This window comes from Borostomias antarcticus, assembly GCF_949987555.1.
Source record: "Borostomias antarcticus genome assembly, chromosome: 36".
NCBI lineage: Eukaryota > Metazoa > Chordata > Actinopteri > Stomiiformes > Stomiidae > Borostomias > Borostomias antarcticus.
The window spans coordinates 2,644,546-2,665,405 of NC_140269.1; positions in this window are offsets into that span (position 1 = coordinate 2,644,546).

Genomic DNA, 20,860 nt, shown 5'->3' on the forward strand with positions numbered 1-20,860 from the left:
CGCCACTACAGCAAGTCACCTGTAGTGGCCAAACCCCGCAGGCCAAGGAAACTGACAAGGTACAGTAGACCTAGACTATAGACCTGTATTAGCCCTAGACTATAAATGCACACTAGCTGTCCGACATCTATCTATATTATATAAGGCACTGTTCTAATATAATTCATTGTATTTGTATATAGTCAGATCATGCAAACCATCAACGGACTTCTTGAAGCCGAGGACGAGCGGTCAGCCAGAGACATACAGAAAATCTTGCTGTCTGACCACAACACACACGTCTCTACCAAGACCATCGGGAAGGCTGCTAGAAGAATGGGATGGAAATACGGAATGACTCGGTAAGGGAGTGCTTAATTGTGACTTATTTATTTAATGACATTGTTTTGTCTCGGCTCGTGGGCTATGTGAATAATTTATGTATAAAACGTATAGACAAAAATGAACAGTTGGCTACAATATAACATGACGTCTGTTCTGTAGTTGGGTTCCCATGATCCGGGAGAAGAACAAAGAGCTTCGTTTGCTGCAGGCACAAGAGTGGATCGCGACGAGCGAGCGCTTCGAGGACGTCATCTTCACTGACGAAACGACAGTGTCCCTTGAGCGTTTCGCCCGGACCTGCTACTTGAAGAAAGGGAGAGCTTCCTTCAAGCCCAAACCGAAGCATCCCCTGAAGCTCCATGTCTGGGGTGGAATTTCTCGGCAGGGACGAGGACCGATGATGATTTTCGAAGGTAGCCTAGCTATTATTTAATTGTTGTAGCGTTTTGCGGGCTATTATCCATTATGCTACATCTGTTGGTGTAGGGTTTGCTGTAGGTAGCCAATAATCTAATAATTTAGTGTTGTTCTTTTATTCAGGAATCATGAATGGCGACTACTTTAAGAACGAAATCATCACAAAGGCTGCTGCACCGTACATTAAAAACAACTGGAATGGACCAACGCATCGTTTTTTTCAAGGTAGGCCATTGTAACGATGGGCTACACGCAAAGCACTCATTGAGTGAAAAATCTGTTGTTAAGCCTAAATTGGTGTGCCTAATATTTTTTCTCCCTTTATTTATGCAGACAACGACCCCAAGCACACTGCAGCTAGAGCCTACATCGCTGCCGAGGGGATCAATTGGATCAAAACACCAGCAGAGTAAGTTGTTTATGTAATATTGCATATGTTGTTTACAAACTACCGGATAGTGAGGCGATGACTTCGGGACAGTGACGGTGGAGTGGCCTACTTTTTAATATATTTAGCCTAATTTATTATCTTTTCTCAAGATCTCCAGATCTGAACCCCATCGAGATGGTGTGGAACCAGTTGAAGACGTACATTCGGCGCACGGCAAAACCCAGCAACAGACAGGAGCTGATTCATGCCATTGGAACTTTCTGGTATGAAGTACTGGATGTAAAGACATGCAACAACTACATCGACCATCTCAAGAACGTGTTGCCGAAGATCGTCGAGGTTGAAGGTGGCCCGACAGGAATGTGACATCCCCCGGGACTCTGTTGCAGGCTACTGGTAGCCTACTAGTACACAGCTGTTTTTTTGTTTTGTGTATCTATTTCGATGTGTGTACATAGCCTTTTTTGCAAATAAATAAAAACAAAAACACAACATTGACCAACGGCATCTTATTTCATTCAAAATGTTGTGCGTGTATCGTGTATTTGTCTAATGTGTAGCCTTCATTTAAACCACCATCTCATCTAGACTACTTCTGTTGCTGCATTTTTACATTTATGCTTTCATGATTTTAGAGCGCAATAAACATTTTCCAGGATTCCAAAAAGTCCATCCATTCATCCAACTTTGTTCTGAGCGCAGCGCAGGCTGGTAGCCTACTGTCAAGGCTCACGACTGATGCACTCCCTTAACACGTCTCAACTCCCGAGACCATCAAGATAATTTCAATATGAAAGACCTTGGGATTCCAGGAGTCAAGGCCGTTTCAGACGGGGAGCGACATTCCGCCTGCGTTCTGCTCGGATCAGCGGGGGACGCACGCGTCCTGCGCGCAGCGGGGCAAGCTGACTACAATTCAGCTCTTGTCGCGGGCGGGCGCGCAGCCTAGTTCCATATGAGAACACTCCTCGGTCCAATTCCGTATAGTAGATCAGCCTGTGTACTTTCAACGAATGTATTATTAGACATAATATCATAATAATATATATAGCCTTCAACGACCTCCTGAGCTGCCTGCCTGATGGCCTCAGGGCTAAAGAGACCGCGCGTCGTTCCTCACCCTAACTATTGGCATGCTGTCATTGAAAGAAAATACATTGTAAATAAACATGGTTTTAGGCTATTGTTTTTATGTAGGCCTATAGATTAAGCTATTTGTGTTCATAAGGTAACGTCATTGTAAACGAAAGTAGCCTATCGCCTATAATCCAATTGACTGGAACCAAGGGGGACAAAAGTTATGAGGCAAAATAATTTGTCTTGACTGCATTCAAGATGTATCTTTCACATTAAAACGACATACAAAGCTGGGAATGCTAAGAAAATTGCATATGTTTGCAAACTAAAACAAGTGAACACAATTTTACAATCGAAAATGCTTATGAGACCATTATTTTACTTATATGGGGCAAAAGTGGTTTCTCTTCATGCTTCTGCCTAAGCCCTCCACAATACCACAACACAACGGTGTCATGTTTTACCGAAGGAGAAGTGAAGAAGACGGTAGCTATCAGTAGCTAAAGCAGTAGCTAATGTTAAGATCATTCCTCTAGCTGCTTTGCTGCTAATGCGAGTTCGTCTCCGTTCCTGCCCGAGAAACAGAAGTTGAACTAATAGCATCAAAATAGCTACAGCTGTACTATCGTGCAGCTTCACAGGCTGCTATTAGCAGACATCACTAAAGTTGACAAAATCACACTTGCACATCATTAGAATTCCAACCATTAATATGGGATTTATCATTCAACTAAACATGGAACCTGAATACTACCTGATATTTCAACCTGCTGCCATCAGTGATCGGCGCGTCTGCTTGTTTGAGTCATGGATATCTTACGCAGTTATATTCCATGTAGTGTCCCAAAACTGTTAAATCATTCCCCATGTAGTTCACTATGAGTCGCACTCAATACATCCATGGTAATAGGGAGGGAGTGAGTGAACCATTTCAAACACATCTCTGGTCATCTCCGTTAGCCATCTTACTCGTCCCGATGCCATGTTCCATATGAGAACACTCAGTCAGCCTAATGTATTAAACTTCTACTTGTCCCGACAGTTAACAGATATAGACCCGGCGACATTTACAGAGATAGAAACTATAAATAGATAGGCTTTGTTCGTAATAATTAAATTACAACCAGACAGAGAACAAGGAGTTTGAGAACGGTAGGCGAGATGAGCTACAGCGCTGGGTCAATGAGTGGTGTTACTGCGCCCCTATGGGCAGGCGAGCGGTGGTGCGGAATGACGTAAAGCGCCTGTTAGAATACCGCGGGTCAAGTTACATTCTTATGTTCCCACATCTGTAGTAGCATAGTTGGGATGTACAGTAGCTAGCGCATTGGTTTGATAGTAGCATAGTTGGGATGGACAGTAGCTAGCGCATTGGTTTGATAGTAGCATAGTTGGGATGGACAGTAGCTAGCGCATTGGTTTGATAGTAGCATAGTTGGGATGGACAGTAGCTAGCGCATTGGTTTGATAGTAGCATAGTTGGGATGGACAGTAGCTAGCGCATTGGTTTGATAGTAGCATAGTTGGGATGGACAGTCGCTAGCGCATTGGTTTGATAGTAGCATAGTTGGGATGGACAGTCGCTAGCGCATTGGTTTGATAGTAGCATAGTTGGGATGGACAGTAGCTAGCGCATTGGTTTGATAGCAGCATAGTTGGGATGGACAGTAGCTAGCGCATTGGTTTGATAGTAGCATAGTTGGGATGGACAGTAGCTAGCGCATTGGTTTGATAGTAGCATAGTTGGGATGGACAGTCGCTAGCGCATTGGTTTGATAGTAGCATAGTTGGGATGGACAGTAGCTAGCGCATTGGTTTGATAGTAGCATAGTTGGGATGGACAGTAGCTAGCGCATTGGTTTGATAGTAGCATAGTTGGGATGGACAGTAGCTAGCGCATTGGTTCGATAGTAGCATAGTGGGGATGGACAGTAGCTAGCGCATTGGTTCGATAGTAGCATAGTGGGGATGGACAGTAGCTAGCGCATTGGTTTGATAGTAGCATAGTTGGGATGGACAGTAGCTAGCGCATTGGTTCGATAGTAGCATAGTTGGGATGGACAGTAGCTAGCGCATTGGTTTGATAGTAGCATAGTTGGGATGGACTGTAGCTAGCGCATTGGTTTGATAGTAGCATAGTTGGAATGGACAGTAGCTAGCGCATTGGTTTGATAGTAGCAGAGTTGGGATGGACTGTAGCTAGCGCATTGGTTTGATAGTAGCATAGTTGCAATGGACAGTAGCTAGCGCATTGGTTTGACAGTAGCATAGTTGGGATGGACAGTAGCTAGCACATTGGTTTGATGGATGGACAGTAGCTAGCACATTGGTTTGATAGTAGCATAGTTGGGATGTACAGTAGCTAGCGCATTGGTTTGATAGTAGCATAGTTGGGATGGACAGTAGCTAGCGCTTTGGTTTGATAGTAGCATAGTTGGGATGGACAGTAGCTAGCGCATTGGTTTGATAGTAGCATAGTTGGGATGGACAGTAGCGAGCGCATTGGTTTGATAGTAGCATAGTTGCAATGCACAGTAGCTAGCGCATTGGTTTGATAGTAGCATAGTTGGGATGGACAGTAGCTAGCGCATTGGTTTGATAGTAGCATAGTTGGGATGGACAGTAGCTAGCGCATTGGTTTGATACTAGCATAGTTGGGATGGACAGTAGCTAGCGCATTGGTTTGATAGTAGCATAGTTGGGATGGACAGTAGCTAACGCATTGGTTTGATAGTAGCATAGTTGGGATAAACAGTAGCTAGCGCATTGGTTTGATAGTAGCATAGTTGGGATGGACAGTAGCTAGCACATTGGTTTGATGGATGGACAGTAGCTAGCGAATTGGTTTGACAGTGGCATAGTTGGGATGGACAGTAGCTAGCACATTGGTTTGATAGCAGCATAGTTGGGATGGACAGTAGCTAGCGAATTGGTTTGACAGTGGCATAGTTGTGATGGACAATAGCTAGCACATTGGTTTGATAGCAGCATAGTTGGGATGGACAGTAGCTAGCGCATTGGTTTGATAGTAGCATAGTTGGGATGGACAGTAGCTAGTGCATTGGTTTGATAGCAGCATAGTTGGGATGGACAGTAGCTAGCACATTGGTTTGATAGCAGCATAGTTGGGATGGACAGTAGCTAGCACATTGGTTTGATAGTAGCATAGTTGGGATGGACAGTAGCTAGCACATTGGTTTGATGGATGGACAGTAGCTAGCGCATTGGTTTGATAGTAGCATAGTTGGGATGGACAGTAGCTAGCACATTGGTTTGATAGCAGCATAGTTGGGATGGACAGTAGCTAGCGCATTGGTTTGATAGTAGCATAGTTGGGATGGACAGTAGCTAGCGCATTGGTTTGATAGTAGCCTAGTTGGAATGGACAGTAGCTAGCGCATTGGTTTGATAGCAGCATAGTTGGGATGGACAGTAGCTAGCACATTGGTTTGATAGCAGCATAGTTGGGATGGACAGTAACTAGCGCATTGGTTTGATAGCAGCATAGTTGGGATGGACAGTAGCTAGCGCATTGGTTTGATAGTAGCATAGTTGGGATGGACAGTAGCTAGCGCATTGGTTTGATAGTAGCCTAGTTGGAATGGACAGTAGCTAGCGCATTGGTTTGATAGCAGCATAGTTTGGATGGACAGTAGCTAGCACATTGGTTTGATAGCAGCATAGTTGGGATGGACAGTAACTAGCGCATTGGTTTGATAGTAGCATAGTTGGGATGGACAGTAGCTAGCGCATTGGTTTGATAGTAGCATAGTTGGGATGGACAGTAGCTAGCGCATTGGTTTGATAGTAGCATAGTTGGGATGGACAGTCGCTAGCGCATTGGTTTGATAGTAGCATAGTTGGGATGGACAGTAGCTAGCGCATTGGTTTGACAGTGGCATAGTTGGGATAGACAGTAGCTAGCGCATTGGTTTGATAGTGGCATAGTTGGGATGGACAGTAGCTAGCGCATTGGTTTGATAGTCGCATAGTTGGGATGGACTGTAGCTAGCGCATTGGTTTGATAGTAGCATAGTTGGGATTGACAGTAGCTAGCGCATTGGTTTGATAGTAGCATAGTTGGGATGGACTGTAGCTAGCGCATTGGTTTGATAGTGGCATAGTTGGGATGGACAGTAGCTAGCGCATTGGTTTGATAGTAGCATAGTTGGGATGGACTGTAGCTAGCGCATTGGTTTGATAGTAGCATAGTTGGAATGGACAGTAGCTAGCGCATTGGTTTGAAAGTAGCATAGTTGGGATGGACTGTAGCTAGCGCATTGGTTTGATAGTAGCATAGTTGCAATGGACAGTAGCTAGTGCATTGGTTAGACAGTAGCATAGTTGGGATGGACAGTAGCTAGCGCATTGGTTTGACAGTAGCATAGTTGGAATGGACAGTAGCTAGCGCATTGGTTTGATAGTAGCATAGTTGGGATGGACTGTAGCTAGCGCATTGGTTTGATAGTAGCATAGTTGGAATGGACAGTAGCTAGCGCATTGGTTTGATAGTAGCATAGTTGGGATGGACTGTAGCTAGCGCATTGGTTTGATAGTAGCATAGTTGTAATGGACAGTAGCTAGCGCATTGGTTTGACAGTAGCATAGTTGGGATGGACAGTAGCTAGCACATTGGTTTGATGGATGGACAGTAGCTAGCACATTGGTTTGATAGTAGCATAGTTGGGATGTACAGTAGCTAGCGCATTGGTTTGATAGTAGCATAGTTGGGATGGACAGTAGCTAGCGCATTGGTTTGATAGTAGCATAGTTGGGATGGACAGTAGCTAGCGCATTGGTTTGATAGTAGCATAGTTGGGATGGACAGTAGCTAGCGCATTGGTTTGATAGTAGCATAGTTGGGATGGACAGTAGCTAGCGCATTGGTTTGATAGTAGCATAGTTGGGATGGACAGTCGCTAGCGCATTGGTTTGATAGTAGCATAGTTGGGATGGACAGTCGCTAGCGCATTGGTTTGATAGTAGCATAGTTGGGATGGACAGTCGCTAGCGCATTGGTTTGATAGTAGCATAGTTGGGATGGACAGTAGCTAGCGCATTGGTTTGATAGCAGCATAGTTGGGATGGACAGTAGCTAGCGCATTGGTTTGATAGTAGCATAGTTGGGATGGACAGTAGCTAGCGCATTGGTTTGATAGTAGCATAGTTGGGATGGACAGTCGCTAGCGCATTGGTTTGATAGTAGCATAGTTGGGATGGACAGTAGCTAGCGCATTGGTTTGATAGTAGCATAGTTGGGATGGACAGTAGCTAGCGCATTGGTTTGATAGTAGCATAGTTGGGATGGACAGTAGCTAGCACATTGGTTTGATGGATGGACAGTAGCTAGCACATTGGTTTGATAGTAGCATAGTTGGAATGTACAGTAGCTAGCGCATTGGTTTGATAGTAGCATAGTTGGGATGGACAGTAGCTAGCGCATTGGTTTGATAGTAGCATAGTTGGGATGGACAGTAGCTAGCGCATTGGTTTGATAGTAGCATAGTTGGGATGGACAGTAGCTAGCGCATTGGTTTGATAGTAGCATAGTTGGGATGGACAGTAGCTAGCGCATTGGTTCGATAGTAGCATAGTGGGGATGGACAGTAGCTAGCGCATTGGTTCGATAGTAGCATAGTTGGGATGGACAGTAGCTAGCGCATTGGTTTGATAGTAGCATAGTTGGGATGGACTGTAGCTAGCGCATTGGTTTGATAGTAGCATAGTTGGAATGGACAGTAGCTAGCGCATTGGTTTGATAGTAGCATAGTTGGGATGGACTGTAGCTAGCGCATTGGTTTAATAGTAGCATAGTTGCAATGGACAGTAGCTAGCGCATTGGTTTGAAAGTAGCATAGTTGGGATGGACAGTAGCTAGCACATTGGTTTGATGGATGGACAGTAGCTAGCACATTGGTTTGATAGTAGCATAGTTGGGATGTATAGTAGCTAGCGCATTGGTTTGATAGTAGCATAGTTGGGATGGACAGTAGCTAGCACATTGGTTTGATGGATGGACAGTAGCTAGCGAATTGGTTTGACAGTGGCATAGTTGGGATGGACAGTAGCTAGCACATTGGTTTGATAGCAGCATAGTTGGGATGGACAGTAGCTAGCGAATTGGTTTGACAGTGGCATAGTTGTGATGGACAATAGCTAGCACATTGGTTTGATAGCAGCATAGTTGGGATGGACAGTAGCTAGCGCATTGGTTTGATAGTAGCATAGTTGGGATGGACAGTAGCTAGCACATTGGTTTGATAGCAGCATAGTTGGGATGGACAGTAGCTAGCACATTGGTTTGATAGTAGCATAGTTGGGATGGACAGTAGCTAGCACATTGGTTTGATGGATGGACAGTAGCTAGCGCATTGGTTTGATAGTAGCATAGTTGGGATGGACAGTAGCTAGCACATTGGTTTGATAGCAGCATAGTTGGGATGGACAGTAGCTAGCGCATTGGTTTGATAGTAGCATAGTTGGGATGGACAGTAGCTAGCGCATTGGTTTGATAGTAGCCTAGTTGGAATGGACAGTAGCTAGCGCATTGGTTTGATAGCAGCATAGTTGGGATGGACAGTAGCTAGCACATTGGTTTGATAGCAGCATAGTTGGGATGGACAGTAACTAGCGCATTGGTTTGATAGTAGCATAGTTGGGATGGACAGTAGCTAGCACATTGGTTTGATAGCAAAGTTGGGATGGACAGTAGCTAGCGCATTGGTTTGATAGTAGCATAGTTGGGATGGACAGTAGCTAGTGCATTGGTTTGATAGTAGCATAGTTGGCATGGACAGTCGCTAGCGCATTGGTTTGATAGTAGCATAGTTGGGATGGACAGTAGCTAGCGCATTGGTTTGACAGTGGCATAGTTGGGATAGACAGTAGCTAGCGCATTGGTTTGATAGTGGCATAGTTGGGATGGACAGTAGCTAGCGCATTGGTTTGATAGTCGCATAGTTGGGATGGACTGTAGCTAGCGCATTGGTTTGATAGTAGCATAGTTGGGATTGACAGTAGCTAGCGCATTGGTTTGATAGTAGCATAGTTGGGATGGACTGTAGCTAGCGCATTGGTTTGATAGTGGCATAGTTGGGATGGACAGTAGCTAGCGCATTGGTTTGATAGTAGCATAGTTGGGATGGACTGTAGCTAGCGCATTGGTTTGATAGTAGCATAGTTGGAATGGACAGTAGCTAGCGCATTGGTTTGAAAGTAGCATAGTTGGGATGGACTGTAGCTAGCGCATTGGTTTGATAGTAGCATAGTTGCAATGGACAGTAGCTAGTGCATTGGTTAGACAGTAGCATAGTTGGGATGGACAGTAGCTAGCGCATTGGTTTCACAGTAGCATAGTTGGAATGGACAGTAGCTAGCGCATTGGTTTGATAGTAGCATAGTTGGGATGGACTGTAGCTAGCGCATTGGTTTGATTGTAGCATAGTTGGAATGGACAGTAGCTAGCGCATTGGTTTGATAGTAGCATAGTTGGGATGGACTGTAGCTAGCGCATTGGTTTGATAGTAGCATAGTTGTAATGGACAGTAGCTAGCGCATTGGTTTGACAGTAGCATAGTTGGGATGGACAGTAGCTAGCACATTGGTTTGATGGATGGACAGTAGCTAGCACATTGGTTTGATAGTAGCATAGTTGGGATGTACAGTAGCTAGCGCATTGGTTTGATAGTAGCATAGTTGGGATGGACAGTAGCTAGCGCATTGGTTTGATAGTAGCATAGTTGGGATGGACAGTAGCTAGCGCATTGGTTTGATAGTAGCATAGTTGGGATGGACAGTCGCTAGCGCATTGGTTTGATAGTAGCATAGTTGGGATGGACAGTAGCTAGCGCATTGGTTTGATAGTAGCATAGTTGGGATGGACAGTCGCTAGCGCATTGGTTTGATAGTAGCATAGTTGGGATGGACAGTCGCTAGCGCATTGGTTTGATAGTAGCATAGTTGGGATGGACAGTCGCTAGCGCATTGGTTTGATAGTAGCATAGTTGGGATGGACAGTAGCTAGCGCATTGGTTTGATAGCAGCATAGTTGGGATGGACAGTAGCTAGCGCATTGGTTTGATAGTAGCATAGTTGGGATGGACAGTAGCTAGCGCATTGGTTTGATAGTAGCATAGTTGGGATGGACAGTCGCTAGCGCATTGGTTTGATAGTAGCATAGTTGGGATGGACAGTAGCTAGCGCATTGGTTTGATAGTAGCATAGTTGGGATGGACAGTAGCTAGCGCATTGGTTTGATAGTAGCATAGTTGGGATGGACAGTAGCTAGCGCATTGGTTTGATAGTAGCATAGTTGGGATGGACAGTAGCTAGCACATTGGTTTGATGGATGGACAGTAGCTAGCACATTGGTTTGATAGTTGCATAGTTGGAATGTACAGTAGCTAGCGCATTGGTTTGATAGTAGCATAGTTGGGATGGACAGTAGCTAGCGCATTGGTTTGATAGTAGCATAGTTGGGATGGACAGTAGCTAGCGCATTGGTTTGATAGTAGCATAGTTGGGATGGACAGTAGCTAGCGCATTGGTTTGATAGTAGCATAGTTGGGATGGACAGTAGCTAGCGCATTGGTTCGATAGTAGCATAGTGGGGATGGACAGTAGCTAGCGCATTGGTTTGATAGTAGCATAGTTGGGATGGACAGTAGCTAGCGCATTGGTTCGATAGTAGCATAGTTGGGATGGACAGTAGCTAGCGCATTGGTTTGATAGTAGCATAGTTGGGATGGACTGTAGCTAGCGCATTGGTTTGATAGTAGCATAGTTGGAATGGACAGTAGCTAGCGCATTGGTTTGATAGTAGCATAGTTGGGATGGACTGTAGCTAGCGCATTGGTTTGATAGTAGCATAGTTGCAATGGACAGTAGCTAGCGCATTGGTTTGACAGTAGCATAGTTGGGATGGACAGTAGCTAGCAGATTGGTTTGATGGATGGACAGTAGCTAGCACATTGGTTTGATAGTAGCATAGTTGGGATGTACAGTAGCTAGCGCATTGGTTTGATAGTAGCATAGTTGGGATGGACAGTAGCTAGCGCTTTGGTTTGATAGTAGCATAGTTGGGATGGACAGTAGCTAGCGCATTGGTTTGATAGTAGCATAGTTGGGATGGACAGTAGCGAGCGCATTGGTTTGATAGTAGCATAGTTGCAATGCACAGTAGCTAGCGCATTGGTTTGATAGTAGCATAGTTGGGATGGACAGTAGCTAGCGCATTGGTTTGATAGTAGCATAGTTGGGATGGACAGTAGCTAGCGCATTGGTTTGATACTAGCATAGTTGGGATGGACAGTAGCTAGCGCATTGGTTTGATAGTAGCATAGTTGGGATGGACAGTAGCTAACGCATTGGTTTGATAGTAGCATAGTTGGGATAAACAGTAGCTAGCGCATTGGTTTGATAGTAGCATAGTTGGGATGGACAGTAGCTAGCACATTGGTTTGATGGATGGACAGTAGCTAGCGAATTGGTTTGACAGTGGCATAGTTGGGATGGACAATAGCTAGCACATTGGTTTGATAGCAGCATAGTTGGGATGGACAGTAGCTAGCGCATTGGTTTGATAGTAGCATAGTTGGGATGGACAGTAGCTAGTGCATTGGTTTGATAGCAGCATAGTTGGGATGGACAGTAGCTAGCACATTGGTTTGATAGCAGCATAGTTGGGATGGACAGTAGCTAGCACATTGGTTTGATAGTAGCATAGTTGGGATGGACAGTAGCTAGCACATTGGTTTGATGGATGGACAGTAGCTAGCGCATTGGTTTGATAGTAGCATAGTTGGGATGGACAGTAGCTAGCACATTGGTTTGATAGCAGCATAGTTGGGATGGACAGTAGCTAGCGCATTGGTTTGATAGTAGCATAGTTGGGATGGACAGTAGCTAGCGCATTGGTTTGATAGTAGCCTAGTTGGAATGGACAGTAGCTAGCGCATTGGTTTGATAGCAGCATAGTTGGGATGGACAGTAGCTAGCACATTGGTTTGATAGCAGCATAGTTGGGATGGACAGTAACTAGCGCATTGGTTTGATAGCAGCATAGTTGGGATGGACAGTAGCTAGCGCATTGGTTTGATAGTAGCATAGTTGGGATGGACAGTAGCTAGCGCATTGGTTTGATAGTAGCCTAGTTGGAATGGACAGTAGCTAGCGCATTGGTTTGATAGCAGCATAGTTTGGATGGACAGTAGCTAGCACATTGGTTTGATAGCAGCATAGTTGGGATGGACAGTAACTAGCGCATTGGTTTGATAGTAGCATAGTTGGGATGGACAGTAGCTAGCGCATTGGTTTGATAGTAGCATAGTTGGGATGGACAGTAGCTAGCGCATTGGTTTGATAGTAGCATAGTTGGGATGGACAGTCGCTAGCGCATTGGTTTGATAGTAGCATAGTTGGGATGGACAGTAGCTAGCGCATTGGTTTGACAGTGGCATAGTTGGGATAGACAGTAGCTAGCGCATTGGTTTGATAGTGGCATAGTTGGGATGGACAGTAGCTAGCGCATTGGTTTGATAGTCGCATAGTTGGGATGGACTGTAGCTAGCGCATTGGTTTGATAGTAGCATAGTTGGGATTGACAGTAGCTAGCGCATTGGTTTGATAGTAGCATAGTTGGGATGGACTGTAGCTAGCGCATTGGTTTGATAGTGGCATAGTTGGGATGGACAGTAGCTAGCGCATTGGTTTGATAGTAGCATAGTTGGGATGGACTGTAGCTAGCGCATTGGTTTGATAGTAGCATAGTTGGAATGGACAGTAGCTAGCGCATTGGTTTGAAAGTAGCATAGTTGGGATGGACTGTAGCTAGCGCATTGGTTTGATAGTAGCATAGTTGCAATGGACAGTAGCTAGTGCATTGGTTAGACAGTAGCATAGTTGGGATGGACAGTAGCTAGCGCATTGGTTTGACAGTAGCATAGTTGGAATGGACAGTAGCTAGCGCATTGGTTTGATAGTAGCATAGTTGGGATGGACTGTAGCTAGCGCATTGGTTTGATAGTAGCATAGTTGGAATGGACAGTAGCTAGCGCATTGGTTTGATAGTAGCATAGTTGGGATGGACTGTAGCTAGCGCATTGGTTTGATAGTAGCATAGTTGTAATGGACAGTAGCTAGCGCATTGGTTTGACAGTAGCATAGTTGGGATGGACAGTAGCTAGCACATTGGTTTGATGGATGGACAGTAGCTAGCACATTGGTTTGATAGTAGCATAGTTGGGATGTACAGTAGCTAGCGCATTGGTTTGATAGTAGCATAGTTGGGATGGACAGTAGCTAGCGCATTGGTTTGATAGTAGCATAGTTGGGATGGACAGTAGCTAGCGCATTGGTTTGATAGTAGCATAGTTGGGATGGACAGTAGCTAGCGCATTGGTTTGATAGTAGCATAGTTGGGATGGACAGTAGCTAGCGCATTGGTTTGATAGTAGCATAGTTGGGATGGACAGTCGCTAGCGCATTGGTTTGATAGTAGCATAGTTGGGATGGACAGTCGCTAGCGCATTGGTTTGATAGTAGCATAGTTGGGATGGACAGTCGCTAGCGCATTGGTTTGATAGTAGCATAGTTGGGATGGACAGTAGCTAGCGCATTGGTTTGATAGCAGCATAGTTGGGATGGACAGTAGCTAGCGCATTGGTTTGATAGTAGCATAGTTGGGATGGACAGTAGCTAGCGCATTGGTTTGATAGTAGCATAGTTGGGATGGACAGTCGCTAGCGCATTGGTTTGATAGTAGCATAGTTGGGATGGACAGTAGCTAGCGCATTGGTTTGATAGTAGCATAGTTGGGATGGACAGTAGCTAGCGCATTGGTTTGATAGTAGCATAGTTGGGATGGACAGTAGCTAGCACATTGGTTTGATGGATGGACAGTAGCTAGCACATTGGTTTGATAGTAGCATAGTTGGAATGTACAGTAGCTAGCGCATTGGTTTGATAGTAGCATAGTTGGGATGGACAGTAGCTAGCGCATTGGTTTGATAGTAGCATAGTTGGGATGGACAGTAGCTAGCGCATTGGTTTGATAGTAGCATAGTTGGGATGGACAGTAGCTAGCGCATTGGTTTGATAGTAGCATAGTTGGGATGGACAGTAGCTAGCGCATTGGTTCGATAGTAGCATAGTGGGGATGGACAGTAGCTAGCGCATTGGTTTGATAGTAGCATAGTTGGGATGGACAGTAGCTAGCGCATTGGTTCGATAGTAGCATAGTTGGGATGGACAGTAGCTAGCGCATTGGTTTGATAGTAGCATGGTTTGATAGTAGCATAGTTGGAATGGACAGTAGCTAGCGCATTGGTTTGATAGTAGCATAGTTGGGATGGACTGTAGCTAGCGCATTGGTTTAATAGTAGCATAGTTGCAATGGACAGTAGCTAGCGCATTGGTTTGACAGTAGCATAGTTGGGATGGACAGTAGCTAGCACATTGGTTTGATGGATGGACAGTAGCTAGCACATTGGTTTGATAGTAGCATAGTTGGGATGTATAGTAGCTAGCGCATTGGTTTGATAGTAGCATAGTTGGGATGGACAGTAGCTAGCACATTGGTTTGATGGATGGACAGTAGCTAGCGAATTGGTTTGACAGTGGCATAGTTGGGATGGACAGTAGCTAGCACATTGGTTTGATAGCAGCATAGTTGGGATGGACAGTAGCTAGCGAATTGGTTTGACAGTGGCATAGTTGTGATGGACAATAGCTAGCACATTGGTTTGATAGCAGCATAGTTGGGATGGACAGTAGCTAGCGCATTGGTTTGATAGTAGCATAGTTGGGATGGACAGTAGCTAGCACATTGGTTTGATAGCAGCATAGTTGGGATGGACAGTAGCTAGCACATTGGTTTGATAGTAGCATAGTTGGGATGGACAGTAGCTAGCACATTGGTTTGATGGATGGACAGTAGCTAGCGCATTGGTTTGATAGTAGCATAGTTGGGATGGACAGTAGCTAGCGCATTGGTTTGATAGCAGCATAGTTGGGATGGACAGTAGCTAGCGCATTGGTTTGATAGTAGCATAGTTGGGATGGACAGTAGCTAGCGCATTGGTTTGATAGTAGCCTAGTTGGAATGGACAGTAGCTAGCGCATTGGTTTGATAGCAGCATAGTTGGGATGGACAGTAGCTAGCACATTGGTTTGATAGCAGCATAGTTGGGATGGACAGTAACTAGCGCATTGGTTTGATAGTAGCATAGTTGGGATGGACAGTAGCTAGCACATTGGTTTGATAGCAAAGTTGGGATGGACAGTAGCTAGCGCATTGGTTTGATAGTAGCATAGTTGGGATGGACAGTAGCTAGTGCATTGGTTTGATAGTAGCATAGTTGGCATGGACAGTCGCTAGCGCATTGGTTTGATAGTAGCATAGTTGGGATGGACAGTAGCTAGCGCATTGGTTTGACAGTGGCATAGTTGGGATAGACAGTAGCTAGCGCATTGGTTTGATAGTGGCATAGTTGGGATGGACAGTAGCTAGCGCATTGGTTTGATAGTCGCATAGTTGGGATGGACTGTAGCTAGCGCATTGGTTTGATAGTAGCATAGTTGGGATTGACAGTAGCTAGCGCATTGGTTTGATAGTAGCATAGTTGGGATGGACTGTAGCTAGCGCATTGGTTTGATAGTGGCATAGTTGGGATGGACAGTAGCTAGCGCATTGGTTTGATAGTAGCATAGTTGGGATGGACTGTAGCTAGCGCATTGGTTTGATAGTAGCATAGTTGGAATGGACAGTAGCTAGCGCATTGGTTTGAAAGTAGCATAGTTGGGATGGACTGTAGCTAGCGCATTGGTTTGATAGTAGCATAGTTGCAATGGACAGTAGCTAGTGCATTGGTTAGACAGTAGCATAGTTGGGATGGACAGTAGCTAGCGCATTGGTTTCACAGTAGCATAGTTGGAATGGACAGTAGCTAGCGCATTGGTTTGATAGTAGCATAGTTGGGATGGACTGTAGCTAGCGCATTGGTTTGATTGTAGCATAGTTGGAATGGACAGTAGCTAGCGCATTGGTTTGATAGTAGCATAGTTGGGATGGACTGTAGCTAGCGCATTGGTTTGATAGTAGCATAGTTGTAATGGACAGTAGCTAGCGCATTGGTTTGACAGTAGCATAGTTGGGATGGACAGTAGCTAGCACATTGGTTTGATGGATGGACAGTAGCTAGCACATTGGTTTGATAGTAGCATAGTTGGGATGTACAGTAGCTAGCGCATTGGTTTGATAGTAGCATAGTTGGGATGGACAGTAGCTAGCGCATTGGTTTGATAGTAGCATAGTTGGGATGGACAGTAGCTAGCGCATTGGTTTGATAGTAGCATAGTTGGGATGGACAGTCGCTAGCGCATTGGTTTGATAGTAGCATAGTTGGGATGGACAGTAGCTAGCGCATTGGTTTGATAGCAGCATAGTTGGGATGGACAGTAGCTAGCGCATTGGTTTGATAGTAGCATAGTTGGGATGGACAGTAGCTAGCGCATTGGTTTGATAGTAGCATAGTTGGGATGGACAGTCGCTAGCGCATTGGTTTGATAGTAGCATAGTTGGGATGGACAGTAGCTAGCGCATTGGTTTGATAGTAGCATAGTTGGGATGGACAGTAGCTAGCGCATTGGTTTGATAGTAGCATAGTTGGGATGGACAGTAGCTAGCGCATTGGTTTGATAGTAGCATAGTTGGGATGGACAGTAGCTAGCACATTGGTTTGATGGATGGACAGTAGCTAGCACATTGGTTTGATAGTTGCATAGTTGGAATGTACAGTAGCTAGCGCATTGGTTTGATAGTAGCATAGTTGGGATGGACAGTAGCTAGCGCATTGGTTTGATAGTAGCATAGTTGGGATGGACAGTAGCTAGCGCATTGGTTTGATAGTAGCATAGTTGGGATGGACAGTAGCTAGCGCATTGGTTTGATAGTAGCATAGTTGGGATGGACAGTAGCTAGCGCATTGGTTCGATAGTAGCATAGTGGGGATGGACAGTAGCTAGCGCATTGGTTTGATAGTAGCATAGTTGGGATGGACAGTAGCTAGCGCATTGGTTCGATAGTAGCATAGTTGGGATGGACAGTAGCTAGCGCATTGGTTTGATAGTAGCATAGTTGGGATGGACTGTAGCTAGCGCATTGGTTTGATAGTAGCATAGTTGGAATGGACAGTAGCTAGCGCATTGGTTTGATAGTAGCATAGTTGGGATGGACTGTAGCTAGCGCATTGGTTTGATAGTAGCATAGTTGCAATGGACAGTAGCTAGCGCATTGGTTTGACAGTAGCATAGTTGGGATGGACAGTAGCTAGCAGATTGGTTTGATGGATGGACAGTAGCTAGCACATTGGTTTGATAGTAGCATAGTTGGGATGTACAGTAGCTAGCGCATTGGTTTGATAGTAGCATAGTTGGGATGGACAGTAGCTAGCGCTTTGGTTTGATAGTAGCATAGTTGGGATGGACAGTAGCTAGCGCATTGGTTTGATAGTAGCATAGTTGGGATGGACAGTAGCGAGCGCATTGGTTTGATAGTAGCATAGTTGCAATGCACAGTAGCTAGCGCATTGGTTTGATAGTAGCATAGTTGGGATGGACAGTAGCTAGCGCATTGGTTTGATAGTAGCATAGTTGGGATGGACAGTAGCTAGCGCATTGGTTTGATACTAGCATAGTTGGGATGGACAGTAGCTAGCGCATTGGTTTGATAGTAGCATAGTTGGGATGGACAGTAGCTAACGCATTGGTTTGATAGTAGCATAGTTGGGATAAACAGTAGCTAGCGCATTGGTTTGATAGTAGCATAGTTGGGATGGACAGTAGCTAGCACATTGGTTTGATGGATGGACAGTAGCTAGCGAATTGGTTTGACAGTGGCATAGTTGGGATGGACAGTAGCTAGCACATTGGTTTGATAGCAGCATAGTTGGGATGGACAGTAGCTAGCGAATTGGTTTGACAGTGGCATAGTTGTGATGGACAATAGCTAGCACATTGGTTTGATAGCAGCATAGTTGGGATGGACAGTAGCTAGCGCATTGGTTTGATAGTAGCATAGTTGGGATGGACAGTAGCTAGTGCATTGGTTTGATAGCAGCATAGTTGGGATGGACAGTAGCTAGCACATTGGTTTGATAGCAGCATAGTTGGGATGGACAGTAGCTAGCACATTGGTTTGATAGTAGCATAGTTGGGATGGACAGTAGCTAGCACATTGGTTTGATGGATGGACAGTAGCTAGCGCATTGGTTTGATAGTAGCATAGTTGGGATGGACAGTAGCTAGCACATTGGTTTGATAGCAGCATAGTTGGGATGGACAGTAGCTAGCGCATTGGTTTGATAGTAGCATAGTTGGGATGGACAGTAGCTAGCGCATTGGTTTGATAGTAGCATAGTTGGGATGGACAGTAGCTAGCACATTGGTTTGATAGCAAAGTTGGGATGACAGTAGCTAGCGCATTGGTTTGATAGTAGCATAGTTGGGATGGACAGTAGCTAGCGCATTGGTTTGATAGTAGCATAGTTGGGATGGACAGTCGCTAGCGCATTGGTTTGATAGTAGCATAGTTGGGATGGACAGTAGCTAGCGCATTGGTTTGACAGTGGCATAGTTGGGATAGACAGTAGCTAGCGCATTGGTTTGATAGTGGCATAGTTGGGATGGACAGTAGCTAGCGCATTGGTTTGATAGTCGCATAGTTGGGATGGACTGTAGCTAGCGCATTGGTTTGATAGTAGCATAGTTGGGATTGACAGTAGCTAGCGCATTGGTTTGATAGTAGCATAGTTGGGATGGACTGTAGCTAGCGCATTGGTTTGATAGTGGCATAGTTGGGATGGACAGTAGCTAGCACATTGGTTTGATAGCAGCATAGTTTGGATGGACAGTAGCTAGCACATTGGTTTGATAGTAGCATAGTTGGGATGGACAGTAGCTAGCGCATTGGTTTGATAGTAGCATAGTTGGGATGGACAGTAGCTAGCGCATTGGTTTGATAGTAGCATAGTTGGGATGGACAGTAGCTAGCGCATTGGTTTGATAGTAGCATAGTTGGGATGAACAGTAGCTAGCGCATTGGTTTGATAGTAGCATAGTTGGGATGGTCAGTAGCTAGCGCATTGGTTTGATAGCAGCATAGTTGGGATGGACAGTAGCTAGCACATTGGTTTAATAGTAGCATAGTTGGGATGGACAGTAGCTAGCGCATTGGTTTGATAGTAGCATAGTTGGGATAAACAGTAGCTAGCGCATTGGTTTGATAGTAGCATAGTTGGGATGGACAGTAGCTAGCACATTGGTTTGATGGATGGACAGTAGCTAGCGAATTGGTTTGACAGTGGCATAGTTGGGATGGACAGTAGCTAGCACATTGGTTTGATAGCAGCATAGTTGGGATGGACAGTAGCTAGCGAATTGGTTTGACAGTGGCATAGTTGTGATGGACAATAGCTAGCACATTGGTTTGATAGCAGCATAGTTGGGATGGACAGTAGCTAGCGCATTGGTTTGATAGTAGCATAGTTGGGATGGACAGTAGCTAGCGCATTGGTTTGATAGCAGCATAGTTGGGATGGACAGTAGCTAGCACATTGGTTTGATAGCAGCATAGTTGGGATGGACAGTAGCTAGCACATTGGTTTGATAGTAGCATAGTTGGGATGGACAGTAGCTAGCACATTGGTTTGATGGATGGACAGTAGCTAGCGCATTGGTTTGATAGTAGCATAGTTGGGATGGACATTAGCTAGCACATTGGTTTGATAGCAGCATAGTTGGGATGGACAGTAGCTAGCGCATTGGTTTGATAGTAGCATAGTTGGGATGGACAGTAGCTAGCGCATTGGTTTGATAGTAGCCTAGTTGGGATGGACAGTAGCTAGCGCATTGGTTTGATAGCAGCATAGTTGGGATGGACAGTAGCTAGCACATTGGTTTGATAGTAGCATAGTTGGGATGGACAGTAGCTAGCGCATTGGTTTGATAGTAGCATAGTTGGGATGGACAGTAGCTAGCGCATTGGTTTGATAGTAGCATAGTTGGGATGGACAGTAGCTAGCACATTGGTTTGATAGTAGCATAGTTGGGATGAACAGTAGCTAGCGCATTGGTTTGATAGTAGCATAGTTGGGATGGTCAGTAGCTAGCGCATTGGTTTGATAGCAGCATAGTTGGGATGGACAGTAGCTAGCACATTGGTTTGATAGTAGCATAGTTGGGATGGACAGTAGCTAGCGCATTGGTTTGATAGTAGCATAGTTGGGATGGACAGTAGATAGCGCATTGGTTTGATAGTAGCATAGTTGGGATGGACAGTAGCTAGCGCATTGGTTTGATAGTAGCATAGTTGGGATAAACAGTAGCTAGCGCATTGGTTTGATAGTAGCATAGTTGGGATGGACAGTAGCTAGCGCATTGGTTTGATGGATGGACAGTAGCTAGCGAATTGGTTTGACAGTGGCATAGTTGGGATGGACAGTAGCTAGCGCATTGGTTTGACAGTGGCATAGTTGGGATAGACAGTAGCTAGCGCATTGGTTTGATAGTGGCATAGTTGGGATGGACAGTAGCTAGCGCATTGGTTTGATAGTGGCATAGTTGGGATGGACAGTAGCTAGCGCATTGGTTTGATAG